Consider the following 15,660-nt stretch of genomic DNA (forward strand, 5'->3'; position numbering starts at 1 on the left):
TCTCCCGAGGCACAGCTGTAATAATCCCCCCATACAGACCCTCTCCCAATGCACGACTGTAATAATCCCCCCATACAGACCCACTCCCGGGGCACGACTGTAATAATCCCCCCATACAGACCCTCTCCCGGGGCACAGCTGTAATAATCCCCCCATACAGACCCACTCCCGGGGCACGACTGTAATAATCCCCCCATACAGATCCACTCCCGGGGCACAACTGTAATAATCCCCCCATACAGACCCACTCCCGAGGCACGGCTGTAATAATCCCCCCATACAGACCCACTCCCAATGCACGACTGTAATAATCCCCCCATACAGACCCACTCCCAATGCACGACTGTAATAATCCCCCCATACAGACCCTCTCCCGGGGCACGACTGTAATAATCCCCCCATACAGACCCACTCCCGGGGCACGACTGTAATAATCCCCCCATACAGACCCTCTCCCAATGCACGACTGTAATAAACCCCCCATACAGACCCTCTCCCAATGCACGACTGTAATAAACCCCCCATACAGACCCACTCCCGGGGCACGACTGTAATAATCCCCCATACAGACCCTCTCCCAATGCACGACTGTAATAACCCCCCCATACAGACCCACTCCCGAGGCACGGCTGTAATAATCCCCCCACACAGACCCACTCCCGAGGCACGACTGTAATAACCCCCCCATACAGACCCACTCCCGAGGCACGGCTGTAATAATCCCCCCATACAGACCCTCTCCCGAGGCACGACTGTAATAATCCCCCCATACAGACCCACTCCCGGGGCACGGCTGTAATAATCCCCCCATACAGACCCTCTCCCGAGGCACGGCTGTAATAATCCCCCCATACAGACCCACTCCCGGGGCACAGCTGTAATAATCCCCCCATACAGACCCACTCCCAATGCACGGCTGTAATAAACCCCCCATACAGACCCACTCCCGAGGCACGACTGTAATAATCCCCCCATACAGACCCACTCCCAATGCACGGCTGTAATAAACCCCCCATACAGACCCACTCCCGGGGCACAACTGTAATAATCCCCCCATACAGACCCACTCCCGGGGCACAACTGTAATAATCCCCCCATACAGACCCACTCCCGGGGCACAGCTGTAATAATCCCCCCATGCAGACCCACTCCCGGGGCACGGCTGTAATAATCCCCCCATACAGACCCTCTCCCGAGGCACGGCTGTAATAATCCCCCCATACAGACCCACTCCCGGGGCACAGCTGTAATAATCCCCCCATACAGACCCACTCCCAATGCACGGCTGTAATAAACCCCCCATACAGACCCACTCCCGAGGCACGACTGTAATAATCCCCCCATACAGACCCACTCCCAATGCACGGCTGTAATAAACCCCCCATACAGACCCACTCCCGGGGCACAACTGTAATAATCCCCCCATACAGACCCACTCCCGGGGCACAGCTGTAATAATCCCCCCCATACAGACCCACTCCCGGGGCACGGCTGTAATAAACCCCCCATACAGACCCACTCCCGGGGCACGACTGTAATAATCCCCCCATACAGACCCACTCCCGAGGCACGACTGTAATAAACCCCCCATACAGACCCATAGTCTCGCCTGCACAGTCTAATTTACTGTTCGATTTACAATAAACACATTGGGATCGAATCAGTGTTGAATGAGGCTGAAACCTGTTCTCTGTCCATTCAGTTACTTTTCGGCTTTGACCAAGTCACACAATGTGACCGTGTGTACACAGCGCTACTTCTTACTGATAACTGAATGTTCCATAAAGACAATCTCCTGAGGAATCAGACACAGACATTCGAGGGACAGCCATAGGTAGGCACAAGCTGACGGGTATGATAAGGAGATTTAGGTCTTACCTGTTAAATCTAGTTCTTTGCGGATGTCAGGGGCCACAGGCTAACGCTGGGTAGTGGAAGCTTCCAGCACCCAAGAGGTTAAACTTCTTCCTGCCTCCCAGGCAGCCAGGCTCCTCCTCAAGACCAGGCAACTCAGCCAGGGCAGGAGACAAGAGAGAAGAGAAGCACCGCACAAAACACATTGTGAACACAGTCTAGTTTGCACAAGAGAGGAACTAGGCAACTAGAAGAGTAACAGAACTAAAGCAGGTGCAGCAGGGAGGGATCCCGCAGCCCCTGATGTCCTCGAAGAAAGAGATTTATCAGGTAAAGGTGCCCATACACGCACTTTTTCCCCGGTGCGATGTGTGCTATGAGATGCGCACTCCCACGGCATCTCATCGCACAGTACATACAGTACATGTGCTGCACATACTTTTTGTACTGTCTGTTGATCACATTGCATCACATGCACAACGCATGCAATGCTATTTAGCACAAAAATCACAGCAAAATCGGTGCGTGTATGGGCACTTTAAGACATAAAGGTACTTGTTTAGTTTCACGGCGACAGCGCGTGCCGCTCTAGCTATGAATCTTGGCAGCTTGCCAGCTGCTTACTTGTTTAGTTTCATGCATCACCGCTATAGAGCCCTCTGTGTCCCTGCTGCACGTGCTGTGGGCAGGTAGGAGCAGTGCATCACCGCTATAGAGCCCTCTGTGTCCCTGCTGCACGTGCTGTGGGCAGGAAGGAGCAGTGCATCACCGGGTGGCTATAGAGCCCTCTGTGTCCCTGCTGCACGTGCTGTGGGCAGGAAGGAGCAGTGGATCACCGGGTGGCTATAGAGCTCTCTGTGTCCCTGCTGCACGTGCTGTGGGCAGGTAGGAGCAGTGCATCACCGCTATAGAGCCCTCTGTGTCCCTGCTGCACGTGCTGTGGGCAGGAAGGAGCAGTGCATCACCGGGTGGCTATAGAGCCCTCTGTGTCCCTGCTGCACGTGCTGTGGGCAGGTAGGAGCAGTGCATCACCGCTATAGAGCCCTCTGTGTCCCTGCTGCACGTGCTGTGGGCAGGAAGGAGCAGTGGATCACCGGGTGGCTATAGAGCCCTCTGTGTCCCTGCTGCACGTGATGTGGGCAGGAAGGAGCAGTGCATCACCGGGTGGCTATAGAGCCCTCTGTGTCCCTGCTGCACGTGCTGTGGGCAGGAAGGAGCAGTGCATCACCGGGTGGCTATAGAGCCCTCTGTGTCCCTGCTGCACGTGCTGTGGGCAGGAAGGAGCAGTGGATCACCGGGTGGCTATAGAGCCCTCTGTGTCCCTGCTGCATGTGCTGTGGGCAGGAAGGAGCAATGCATCACCGCTATAGAGCCCTCTGTCCCTGCTGCACGTGCTGTGGGCAGGAAGGAGCAGTGGATCACCGGGTGGCTATAGAGCTCTCTGTGTCCCTGCTGTATGTGCTGTGGGCAGGAAGGAGCAGTGGATCACCGGGTGGCTATAGAGCTCTCTGTGTCCCTGCTGCATGTGCTGTGGGCAGGTAGGAGCAGTGCATCACCGCTATAGAGCCCTCTGTCCCTGCTGCACGTGCTGTGGGCAGGTAGGAGCAGTGCATCACCGGGTGGCTATAGAGCTCTCTGTGTCCCTGCTGCACGTGCTGTGGGCAGGAAGGAGCAGTGGATCACTGGGTGGCTATAGAGCCCTCTGTGTCGCTGCTGCACGTGCTGTGGGCAGGAAGGAGCAGTGGATCACTGGGTGGCTATAGAGCTCTCTGTGTCCCTGCTGCACGTGCTGTGGGCAGGAAGGAGCAGTGCATCACCGGGTGGCTATAGAGCTCTCTGTGTCCCTGCTGCACATGCTGTGGGCAGGAAGGAGCAGTGCATCACCGGGTGGCTATAGAGCCCTCTGTGTCCCTGCTGCACATGCTGTGGGCAGGAAGGAGCAGTGGATCACCGGGTGGCTATAGAGCCCTCTGTGTCCCTGCTGCACATGCTGTGGGCAGGAAGGAGCAGTGGATCACCGGGTGGCTATAGAGCTCTCTGTGTCCCTGCTGCACGTGCTGTGGGCAGGAAGGAGCAGTGGATCACCGGGTGGCTATAGAGCTCTCTGTGTCCCTGCTGCACGTGCTGTGGGCAGGAAGGAGCAGTGGATCACCGGGTGGCTATAGAGCTCTCTGTGTCCCTGCTGCATGTGCTGTGGGCAGGAAGGAGCAATGCATCACCGCTATAGAGCCCTCTGTGTCCCTGCTGCACGTGCTGTGGGCAGGAAGGAGCAGTGGATCACCGGGTGGCTATAGAGCTCTCTGTGTCCCTGCTGCACGTGCTGTGGGCAGGAAGGAGCAGTGCATCACCGGGTGGCTATAGAGCCCTCTGTGTCCCTGCTGCACGTGATGTGGGCAGGAAGGAGCAGTGCATCACCGGGTGGCTATAGAGCTCTCTGTGTCCCTGCTGCACATGCTGTGGGCAGGAAGGAGCAGTGCATCACCGGGTGGCTATAGAGCCCTCTGTGTCCCTGCTGCACATGCTGTGGGCAGGAAGGAGCAGTGGATCACCGGGTGGCTATAGAGCCCTCTGTGTCCCTGCTGCACATGCTGTGGGCAGGAAGGAGCAGTGCATCACCGGGTGGCTATAGAGCCCTCTGTGTCCCTGCTGCACATGCTGTGGGCAGGAAGGAGCAGTGGATCACCGGGTGGCTATAGAGCTCTCTGTGTCCCTGCTGCACGTGCTGTGGGCAGGAAGGAGCAGTGGATCACCGGGTGGCTATAGAGCCCTCTGTGTCCCTGCTGCGCGTGCTGTGGGCAGGAAGGAGCAGTGGATCACCGGGTGGCTATAGAGCGCTCTGTGTCCCTGCTGCACGTGATGTGGGCAGGGAGGAGCAGTGGATCACCGGGTGGCTATAGAGCCCTCTGTGTCCCTGCTGCACATGCTGTGGGCAGGAAGGAGCAGTGGATCACCGGGTGGCTATAGAGCTCTCTGTGTCCCTGCTGCACGTGCTGTGGGCAGGAAGGAGCAGTGGATCACCGGGGGGGCTATAGAGCTCTCTGTGTCCCTGCTGCACGTGCTGTGGGCAGGAAGGAGCAGTGGATCACCGGGTGGGTATAGCTCTCTGTTTCCCTGCTGCACGTGCTGTGGGCAGGAAGGAGCAGTGGATCACCGGGTGGCTATAGAGCTCTCTGTGTCCCTGCTGCACGTGCTGTGGGCAGGAAGGAGCAGTGGATCACCGGGTGGCTATAGAGCCCTCTGTGTCCCTGCTGCACGTGATGTGGGCAGGAAGGAGCAGTGGATCACCGGGTGGCTATAGAGCCCTCTGTGTCCCTGCTGCACGTGATGTGGGCAGGAAGGAGCAGTGGATCACCGGGTGGCTATAGAGCCCTCTGTGTCCCTGCTGCACGTGCTGTGGGCAGGAAGGAGCAGTGGATCACCGGGTGGCTATAGAGCCCTCTGTGTCCCTGCTGCACGTGCTGTGGGCAGGAAGGAGCAGTGGATCACCGGGGGGGCCTATAGAGCTCTCTGTGTCCCTGCTGCACGTGCTGTGGGCAGGAAGGAGCAGTGGATCACCGGGGGGGCTATAGAGCTCTCTGTGTCCCTGCTGCACGTGCTGTGGGCAGGAAGGAGCAGTGGATCACCGGGTGGCTATAGAGCTCTCTGTGTCCCTGCTGCGCGTGCTGTGGGCAGGAAGGAGCAGTGGATCACCGGGTGGCTATAGAGCCCTCTGTGTCCCTGCTGCACGTGCTGTGGGCAGGAAGGAGCAGTGGATCACTGGGTGGCTATAGAGCTCTCTGTGTCCCTGCTGCACGTGATGTGGGCAGGAAGGAGCAGTGGATCACCGGGTGGCTATAGAGCTCTCTGTGTCCCTGCTGCGCGTGCTGTGGGCAGGAAGGAGCAGTGGATCACCGGGTGGCTATAGAGCCCTCTGTGTCCCTGCTGCACGTGCTGTGGGCAGGAAGGAGCAGTGGATCACCGGGTGGCTATAGAGCTCTCTGTGTCCCTGCTGCACGTGCTGTGGGCAGGAAGGAGCAGTGGATCACCGGGTGGCTATAGAGCTCTCTGTGTCCCTGCTGCGCGTGCTGTGGGCAGGAAGGAGCAGTGGCGGGAATCAGCCTGAGAATGTGCCTCCTACTGTCCCCAGGGGAGGGGCTGTTTGAGGAGAACATATGACTGCCAAGGAAGTACCTCACGCAGCGCCAGCAAAATGGCGGGGATCCAGTGTGCACCGGGCGGCCCTGCTACCCATGCTGCTGCTCACACATTTTTTTCCCTACTGGTCCAGCAGGAGCGGGTAGTGGACAAGCATATAATAGGACAGGACCATATAATGTTGCAATATAATTTTTATTCTCTATTTTATCAATTGTGTCATCATATATGTGTATAATTAAATTAACTTGTATTTTCATGTGATACCCATCTGATCTTCATTTTTTTTTTTTATAAATTTTTTAAGCATTTACTGATTATCAAATATTATCCTGAGCGCTCCACAAACCCCTTTTCTTCTTCGGTAGCGGACAACCTGTCCGCTTGTTAGCGCAGCCCGAAGGTCCCCAATGCCGGGCTGCACAGCCACTACTAGCCCCTCGCGTGCACACTCCTAGCAAGGTGCACGTTACCTGTTATCAGTGCCCGGCTGCGGCTGTAGTCTCCGGTGCTGCAGCCGCCGGGCCCGGGTGATGGAGCAGCAGCACTGGTGTCTAACAGACCCCCTGCACTGCTGCAATGTCACTGACTCCAGTCAGTGTAAAATACAGAATAACAATGAAGAAGTAGCGCTGCTTATTGCAGCCCCTCTTTAAAGTGCACGTTGGCTCCTGCCAGCACCAAAAAAACGGAACTGCCTGGCCTGGAGGCGGAGTAGAGGAGGGGAGGAGCCTGGCCTGGAGGCGGCGTAGAGGAGGGAGGAGCCTGGCCTGGAGGCGGAGTAGATGAGGGGAGGAGCCTGGTCCGGCTGCATCACCAAGTAGTTTGAGCGCATGAAACCTTTCAACTTGTAAAAAAAGTCGTCTTCACTTTGTAAATATCAGACACTTTCTGGAAGCAGACACTTCATGTGTTCTGGGTAATAATCCCCCATACACACGATCACACTGAATTACAGTAGTGTTATTACCGTATGGCAGAGGTACACTCCAGCAGTCCAGGCAATAAGCATATCCATGTCTCAGCACAGATTGGATCAGATTGACTAGGTGCTAATTTAGTCACCTGTGGGCCAAGCACAGATAACCTTAAAACCATTGAGGTGCCTTGAGGACCATGTTTGGGAACCTGGCATGTCACCTGGTTGTTCCCATGGTCACCAGTTACCCGGCAGAACTACCTGACCTAGGTTTTGTATTTTCTGTACAAGCTCCTGATTGGCTCTCAGTGATCACATGACACGTCTTCTAGCATTTAGAAGAGGCTCCGGTGTCCCCGGTTATCTGGTGCTCAGCCATATATAAACCTAGCGCCGCACCATAGAGGTAACATAGTATGGACCTGGAGCAGCTTTCAGCCATATATAAACCTAGCGCCGCACCATAGAGGTAACATAGTATGGACCTGGAGCAGCTTTCAGCCATATATAAACCTAGCGCCGCACCATAGAGGTAACATAGTATGGACCTGGAGCTGCTTTCAGCCATATATAAACCTAGCGCCGCACCATAGAGGTAACATAGTATGGACCTGGAGCAGCTTTCAGCCATATATAAACCTAGCGCCGCACCATAGAGGTAACATAGTATGGACTTGGAGCTGCTTTCAGCCATATAAACCTAGCGCCGCACCATAGAGGTAACATAGTATAGACCTGGAGCTGCTTTCAGCCATATAAACCTAGCGCCGCACCATAGAGGTAACATAGTATGGACCTGGAGCTGCTTTCAGCCATATATAAACCTAGCGCCGCACCATAGAGGTAACATAGTATGGACCTGGAGCTGCTTTCAGCCATATAAACCTAGCGCCGCACCATAGAGGTAACATAGTATGGACCTGGAGCAGCTTTCAGCCATATAAACCTAGCGCCGCACCATAGAGGTAACATAGTATGGACCTGGAGCAGCTTTCAGCCATATAAACCTAGCGCGGCACCATAGAGGTAACATAGTATGGACCTGGAGCAGCTTTCAGCCATATAAACCTAGCGCCGCACCATAGAGGTAACATAGTATGGACCTGGAGCTGCTTTCAGCCATATAAACCTAGCGCCGCACCATAGAGGTAACATAGTATGGACCTGGAGCAGCTTTCAGCCATATAAACCTAGCGCCGCACCATAGAGGTAACATAGTATGGACCTGGAGCAGCTTTCAGCCATATAAACCTAGCGCCGCACCATAGAGGTAACATAGTATGGACCTGGAGCAGCTTTCAGCCATATAAACCTAGCGCCGCACCATAGAGGTAACATAGTATGGACCTGGAGCAGCTTTCAGCCATATAAACCTAGCGCCGCACCATAGAGGTAACATAGTATGGACCTGGAGCGGCTTTCAGCCATATAAACCTAGCGCCGCACCATAGAGGTAACATAGTATGGACCTGGAGCTGCTTTCAGCCATATAAACCTAGCGCCGCACCATAGAGGTAACATAGTATGGACCTGGAGCTGCTTTCAGCCATATATAAACCTAGCGCCGCACCATAGAGGTAACATAGTATGGACCTGGAGCAGCTTTCAGCCATATATAAACCTAGCGCCGCACCATAGAGGTAACATAGTATGGACCTGGAGCTGCTTTCAGCCATATATAAACCTAGCGCCGCACCATAGAGGTAACATAGTATGGACCTGGAGCTGCTTTCAGCCATATATAAACCTAGCGCCGCACCATAGAGGTAACATAGTATGGACCTGGAGCTGCTTTCAGCCATATATAAACCTAGCGCGGCACTATAGAGGTAACATAGTATGGACCTGGAGCAGCTTTCAGCCATATATAAACCTAGCGCGGCACCATAGAGGTAACATAGTATGGACCTGGAGCAGCTTTCAGCCATATATAAACCTAGCGCCGCACCATAGAGGTAACATAGTATGGACCTGGAGCAGCTTTCAGCCATATATAAACCTAGCGCCGCACCATAGAGGTAACATAGTATGGACCTGGAGCTGCTTTCAGCCATATAAACCTAGCGCCGCACCATAGAGGTAACATAGTATGGACCTGGAGCAGCTTTCAGCCATATAAACCTAGCGCCGCACCATAGAGGTAACATAGTATGGACCTGGAGCTGCTTTCAGCCATATAAACCTAGCGCCGCACCATAGAGGTAACATAGTATGGACCTGGAGCTGCTTTCAGCCATATAAACCTAGCGCCGCACCATAGAGGTAACATAGTATGGACCTGGAGCAGCTTTCAGCCATATATAAACCTAGCGCCGCACCATAGAGGTAACATAGTATGGACCTGGAGCTGCTTTCAGCCATATATAAACCTAGCGCCGCACCATAGAGGTAACATAGTATGGACCTGGAGCTGCTTTCAGCCATATATAAACCTAGCGCCGCACCATAGAGGTAACATAGTATGGACCTGGAGCTGCTTTCAGCCATATATAAACCTAGCGCCGCACCATAGAGGTAACATAGTATGGACCTGGAGCTGCTTTCAGCAATATATAAACCTAGCGCCGCACCATAGAGGTAACATAGTATGGACCTGGAGCTGCTTTCAGCCATATATAAACCTAGCGCCGCACCATAGAGGTAACATAGTATGGACCTGGAGCTGCTTTCAGCCATATAAACCTAGCGCCGCACCATAGAGGTAACATAGTATGGACCTGGAGCTGCTTTCAGCCATATATAAACCTAGCGCCGCACCATAGAGGTAACATAGTATGGACCTGGAGCAGCTTTCAGCCATATATAAACCTAGCGCCGCACCATAGAGGTAACATAGTATGGACCTGGAGCAGCTTTCAGCCATATATAAACCTAGCGCCGCACCATAGAGGTAACATAGTATGGACCTGGAGCTGCTTTCAGCCATATATAAACCTAGCGCCGCACCATAGAGGTAACATAGTATGGACCTGGAGCTGCTTTCAGCCATATATAAACCTAGCGCCGCACCATAGAGGTAACATAGTATGGACCTGGAGCTGCTTTCAGCCATATAAACCTAGCGCCGCACCATAGAGGTAACATAGTATGGACCTGGAGCTGCTTTCAGCCATATATAAACCTAGCGCCGCACCATAGAGGTAACATAGTATGGACCTGGAGCTGCTTTCAGCCATATATAAACCTAGCGCCGCACCATAGAGGTAACATAGTATGGACCTGGAGCTGCTTTCAGCCATATATAAACCTAGCGCCGCACCATAGAGGTAACATAGTATGGACCTGGAGCTGCTTTCAGCCATATATAAACCTAGCGCCGCACCATAGAGGTAACATAGTATGGACCTGGAGCTGCTTTCAGCCATATATAAACCTAGCGCCGCACCATAGAGGTAACATAGTATGGACCTGGAGCTGCTTTCAGCCATATATAAACCTAGCGCCGCACCATAGAGGTAACATAGTATGGACCTGGAGCTGCTTTCAGCCATATATAAACCTAGCGCCGCACCATAGAGGTAACATAGTATGGACCTGGAGCAGCTTTCAGCCATATATAAACCTAGCGCCGCACCATAGAGGTAACATAGTATGGACCTGGAGCAGCTTTCAGCCATATATAAACCTAGCGCCGCACCATAGAGGTAACATAGTATGGACCTGGAGCAGCTTTCAGCCATATATAAACCTAGCGCCGCACCATAGAGGTAACATAGTATGGACCTGGAGCTGCTTTCAGCCATATAAACCTAGCGCCGCACCATAGAGGTAACATAGTATGGACCTGGAGCAGCTTTCAGCCATATATAAACCTAGCGCCGCACCATAGAGGTAACATAGTATGGACCTGGAGCAGCTTTCAGCCATATATAAACCTAGCGCCGCACCATAGAGGTAACATAGTATGGACCTGGAGCAGCTTTCAGCCATATATAAACCTAGCGCCGCACCATAGAGGTAACATAGTATGGACCTGGAGCTGCTTTCAGCCATATATAAACCTAGCGCGGCACCATAGAGGTAACATAGTATGGACCTGAAGCTGCTTTCAGCCATATAAACCTAGCGCCGCACCATAGAGGTAACATAGTATGGACCTGGAGCTGCTTTCAGCCATATAAACCTAGCGCCGCACCATAGAGGTAACATAGTATGGACCTGGAGCTGCTTTCAGCCATATAAACCTAGCGCCGCACCATAGAGGTAACATAGTATGGACCTGGAGCTGCTTTCAGCCATATAAACCTAGCGCCGCACCATAGAGGTAACATAGTATGGACCTGGAGCAGCTTTCAGCCATATAAACCTAGCGCCGCACCATAGAGGTAACATAGTATGGACCTGGAGCAGCTTTCAGCCATATAAACCTAGCGCCGCACCATAGAGGTAACATAGTATGGACCTGGAGCAGCTTTCAGCCATATAAACCTAGCGCCGCACCATAGAGGTAACATAGTATGGACCTGGAGCGGCTTTCAGCCATATAAACCTAGCGCCGCACCATAGAGGTAACATAGTATGGACCTGGAGCTGCTTTCAGCCATATAAACCTAGCGCCGCACCATAGAGGTAACATAGTATGGACCTGGAGCTGCTTTCAGCCATATATAAACCTAGCGCCGCACCATAGAGGTAACATAGTATGGACCTGGAGCAGCTTTCAGCCATATATAAACCTAGCGCCGCACCATAGAGGTAACATAGTATGGACCTGGAGCTGCTTTCAGCCATATATAAACCTAGCGCCGCACCATAGAGGTAACATAGTATGGACCTGGAGCTGCTTTCAGCCATATATAAACCTAGCGCCGCACCATAGAGGTAACATAGTATGGACCTGGAGCTGCTTTCAGCCATATATAAACCTAGCGCGGCACCATAGAGGTAACATAGTATGGACCTGGAGCTGCTTTCAGCCATATATAAACCTAGCGCGGCACCATAGAGGTAACATAGTATGGACCTGGAGCAGCTTTCAGCCATATATAAACCTAGCGCGGCACCATAGAGGTAACATAGTATGGACCTGGAGCAGCTTTCAGCCATATATAAACCTAGCGCCGCACCATAGAGGTAACATAGTATGGACCTGGAGCAGCTTTCAGCCATATATAAACCTAGCGCCGCACCATAGAGGTAACATAGTATGGACCTGGAGCTGCTTTCAGCCATATAAACCTAGCGCCGCACCATAGAGGTAACATAGTATGGACCTGGAGCAGCTTTCAGCCATATAAACCTAGCGCCGCACCATAGAGGTAACATAGTATGGACCTGGAGCTGCTTTCAGCCATATAAACCTAGCGCCGCACCATAGAGGTAACATAGTATGGACCTGGAGCTGCTTTCAGCCATATAAACCTAGCGCCGCACCATAGAGGTAACATAGTATGGACCTGGAGCAGCTTTCAGCCATATATAAACCTAGCGCCGCACCATAGAGGTAACATAGTATGGACCTGGAGCTGCTTTCAGCCATATATAAACCTAGCGCCGCACCATAGAGGTAACATAGTATGGACCTGGAGCTGCTTTCAGCCATATATAAACCTAGCGCCGCACCATAGAGGTAACATAGTATGGACCTGGAGCTGCTTTCAGCCATATATAAACCTAGCGCCGCACCATAGAGGTAACATAGTATGGACCTGGAGCTGCTTTCAGCAATATATAAACCTAGCGCCGCACCATAGAGGTAACATAGTATGGACCTGGAGCTGCTTTCAGCAATATATAAACCTAGCGCCGCACCATAGAGGTAACATAGTATGGACCTGGAGCTGCTTTCAGCCATATAAACCTAGCGCCGCACCATAGAGGTAACATAGTATGGACCTGGAGCTGCTTTCAGCCATATATAAACCTAGCGCCGCACCATAGAGGTAACATAGTATGGACCTGGAGCTGCTTTCAGCCATATAAACCTAGCGCCGCACCATAGAGGTAACATAGTATGGACCTGGAGCTGCTTTCAGCCATATATAAACCTAGCGCCGCACCATAGAGGTAACATAGTATGGACCTGGAGCAGCTTTCAGCCATATATAAACCTAGCGCCGCACCATAGAGGTAACATAGTATGGACCTGGAGCAGCTTTCAGCCATATATAAACCTAGCGCCGCACCATAGAGGTAACATAGTATGGACCTGGAGCTGCTTTCAGCCATATATAAACCTAGCGCCGCACCATAGAGGTAACATAGTATGGACCTGGAGCTGCTTTCAGCCATATATAAACCTAGCGCCGCACCATAGAGGTAACATAGTATGGACCTGGAGCTGCTTTCAGCCATATAAACCTAGCGCCGCACCATAGAGGTAACATAGTATGGACCTGGAGCTGCTTTCAGCCATATATAAACCTAGCGCCGCACCATAGAGGTAACATAGTATGGACCTGGAGCTGCTTTCAGCCATATATAAACCTAGCGCCGCACCATAGAGGTAACATAGTATGGACCTGGAGCTGCTTTCAGCCATATATAAACCTAGCGCCGCACCATAGAGGTAACATAGTATGGACCTGGAGCTGCTTTCAGCCATATATAAACCTAGCGCCGCACCATAGAGGTAACATAGTATGGACCTGGAGCTGCTTTCAGCCATATATAAACCTAGCGCCGCACCATAGAGGTAACATAGTATGGACCTGGAGCTGCTTTCAGCCATATATAAACCTAGCGCCGCACCATAGAGGTAACATAGTATGGACCTGGAGCTGCTTTCAGCCATATATAAACCTAGCGCCGCACCATAGAGGTAACATAGTATGGACCTGGAGCAGCTTTCAGCCATATATAAACCTAGCGCCGCACCATAGAGGTAACATAGTATGGACCTGGAGCTGCTTTCAGCCATATATAAACCTAGCGCCGCACCATAGAGGTAACATAGTATGGACCTGGAGCTGCTTTCAGCCATATATAAACCTAGCGCCGCACCATAGAGGTAACATAGTATGGACCTGGAGCTGCTTTCAGCCATATATAAACCTAGCGCCGCACCATAGAGGTAACATAGTATGGACCTGGAGCTGCTTTCAGCCATATATAAACCTAGCGCCGCACCATAGAGGTAACATAGTATGGACCTGGAGCTGCTTTCAGCCATATATAAACCTAGCGCCGCACCATAGAGGTAACATAGTATGGACCTGGAGCTGCTTTCAGCCATATATAAACCTAGCGCCGCACCATAGAGGTAACATAGTATGGACCTGGAGCAGCTTTCAGCCATATATAAACCTAGCGCCGCACCATAGAGGTAACATAGTATGGACCTGGAGCTGCTTTCAGCCATATAAACCTAGCGCCGCACCATAGAGGTAACATAGTATGGACCTGGAGCTGCTTTCAGCCATATAAACCTAGCGCCGCACCATAGAGGTAACATAGTATGGACCTGGAGCAGCTTTCAGCCATATATAAACCTAGCGCCGCACCATAGAGGTAACATAGTATGGACCTGGAGCTGCTTTCAGCCATATATAAACCTAGCGCCGCACCATAGAGGTAACATAGTATGGACCTGGAGCTGCTTTCAGCCATATATAAACCTAGCGCCGCACCATAGAGGTAACATAGTATGGACCTGGAGCTGCTTTCAGCCATATATAAACCTAGCGCCGCACCATAGAGGTAACATAGTATGGACCTGGAGCTGCTTTCAGCAATATATAAACCTAGCGCCGCACCATAGAGGTAACATAGTATGGACCTGGAGCTGCTTTCAGCCATATAAACCTAGCGCCGCACCATAGAGGTAACATAGTATGGACCTGGAGCTGCTTTCAGCCATATATAAACCTAGCGCCGCACCATAGAGGTAACATAGTATGGACCTGGAGCTGCTTTCAGCCATATAAACCTAGCGCCGCACCATAGAGGTAACATAGTATGGACCTGGAGCTGCTTTCAGCCATATATAAACCTAGCGCCGCACCATAGAGGTAACATAGTATGGACCTGGAGCAGCTTTCAGCCATATATAAACCTAGCGCCGCACCATAGAGGTAACATAGTATGGACCTGGAGCAGCTTTCAGCCATATATAAACCTAGCGCCGCACCATAGAGGTAACATAGTATGGACCTGGAGCTGCTTTCAGCCATATATAAACCTAGCGCCGCACCATAGAGGTAACATAGTATGGACCTGGAGCTGCTTTCAGCCATATATAAACCTAGCGCCGCACCATAGAGGTAACATAGTATGGACCTGGAGCTGCTTTCAGCCATATAAACCTAGCGCCGCACCATAGAGGTAACATAGTATGGACCTGGAGCTGCTTTCAGCCATATATAAACCTAGCGCCGCACCATAGAGGTAACATAGTATGGACCTGGAGCTGCTTTCAGCCATATATAAACCTAGCGCCGCACCATAGAGGTAACATAGTATGGACCTGGAGCTGCTTTCAGCCATATATAAACCTAGCGCCGCACCATAGAGGTAACATAGTATGGACCTGGAGCTGCTTTCAGCCATATATAAACCTAGCGCCGCACCATAGAGGTAACATAGTATGGACCTGGAGCTGCTTTCAGCCATATATAAACCTAGCGCCGCACCATAGAGGTAACATAGTATGGACCTGGAGCTGCTTTCAGCCATATATAAACCTAGCGCTGCACCATAGAGGTAACATAGTATGGACCTGGAGCTGCTTTCAGCCATATATAAACCTAGCGCCGCACCATAGAGGTAACATAGTATGGACCTGGAGCAGCTTTCAGCCATATATAAACCTAGCG

At 51.9% G+C, this 15,660-nt stretch overlaps 1 protein-coding gene across 4 annotated transcripts in view; it reads right to left on the reverse strand.

The window, feature by feature from the left end:
- Positions 1-15,660, reverse strand: part of RRP8 (ribosomal RNA processing 8) — a 56,537-nt gene that overhangs the window by 16,656 nt on the left and 24,221 nt on the right. The gene's annotated exons all lie outside the window — the stretch shown is intronic.

This window comes from Crinia signifera, chromosome 2 (genome assembly GCF_055691185.1).
Source record: "Crinia signifera chromosome 2, ASM5569118v1, whole genome shotgun sequence".
NCBI lineage: Eukaryota > Metazoa > Chordata > Amphibia > Anura > Myobatrachidae > Crinia > Crinia signifera.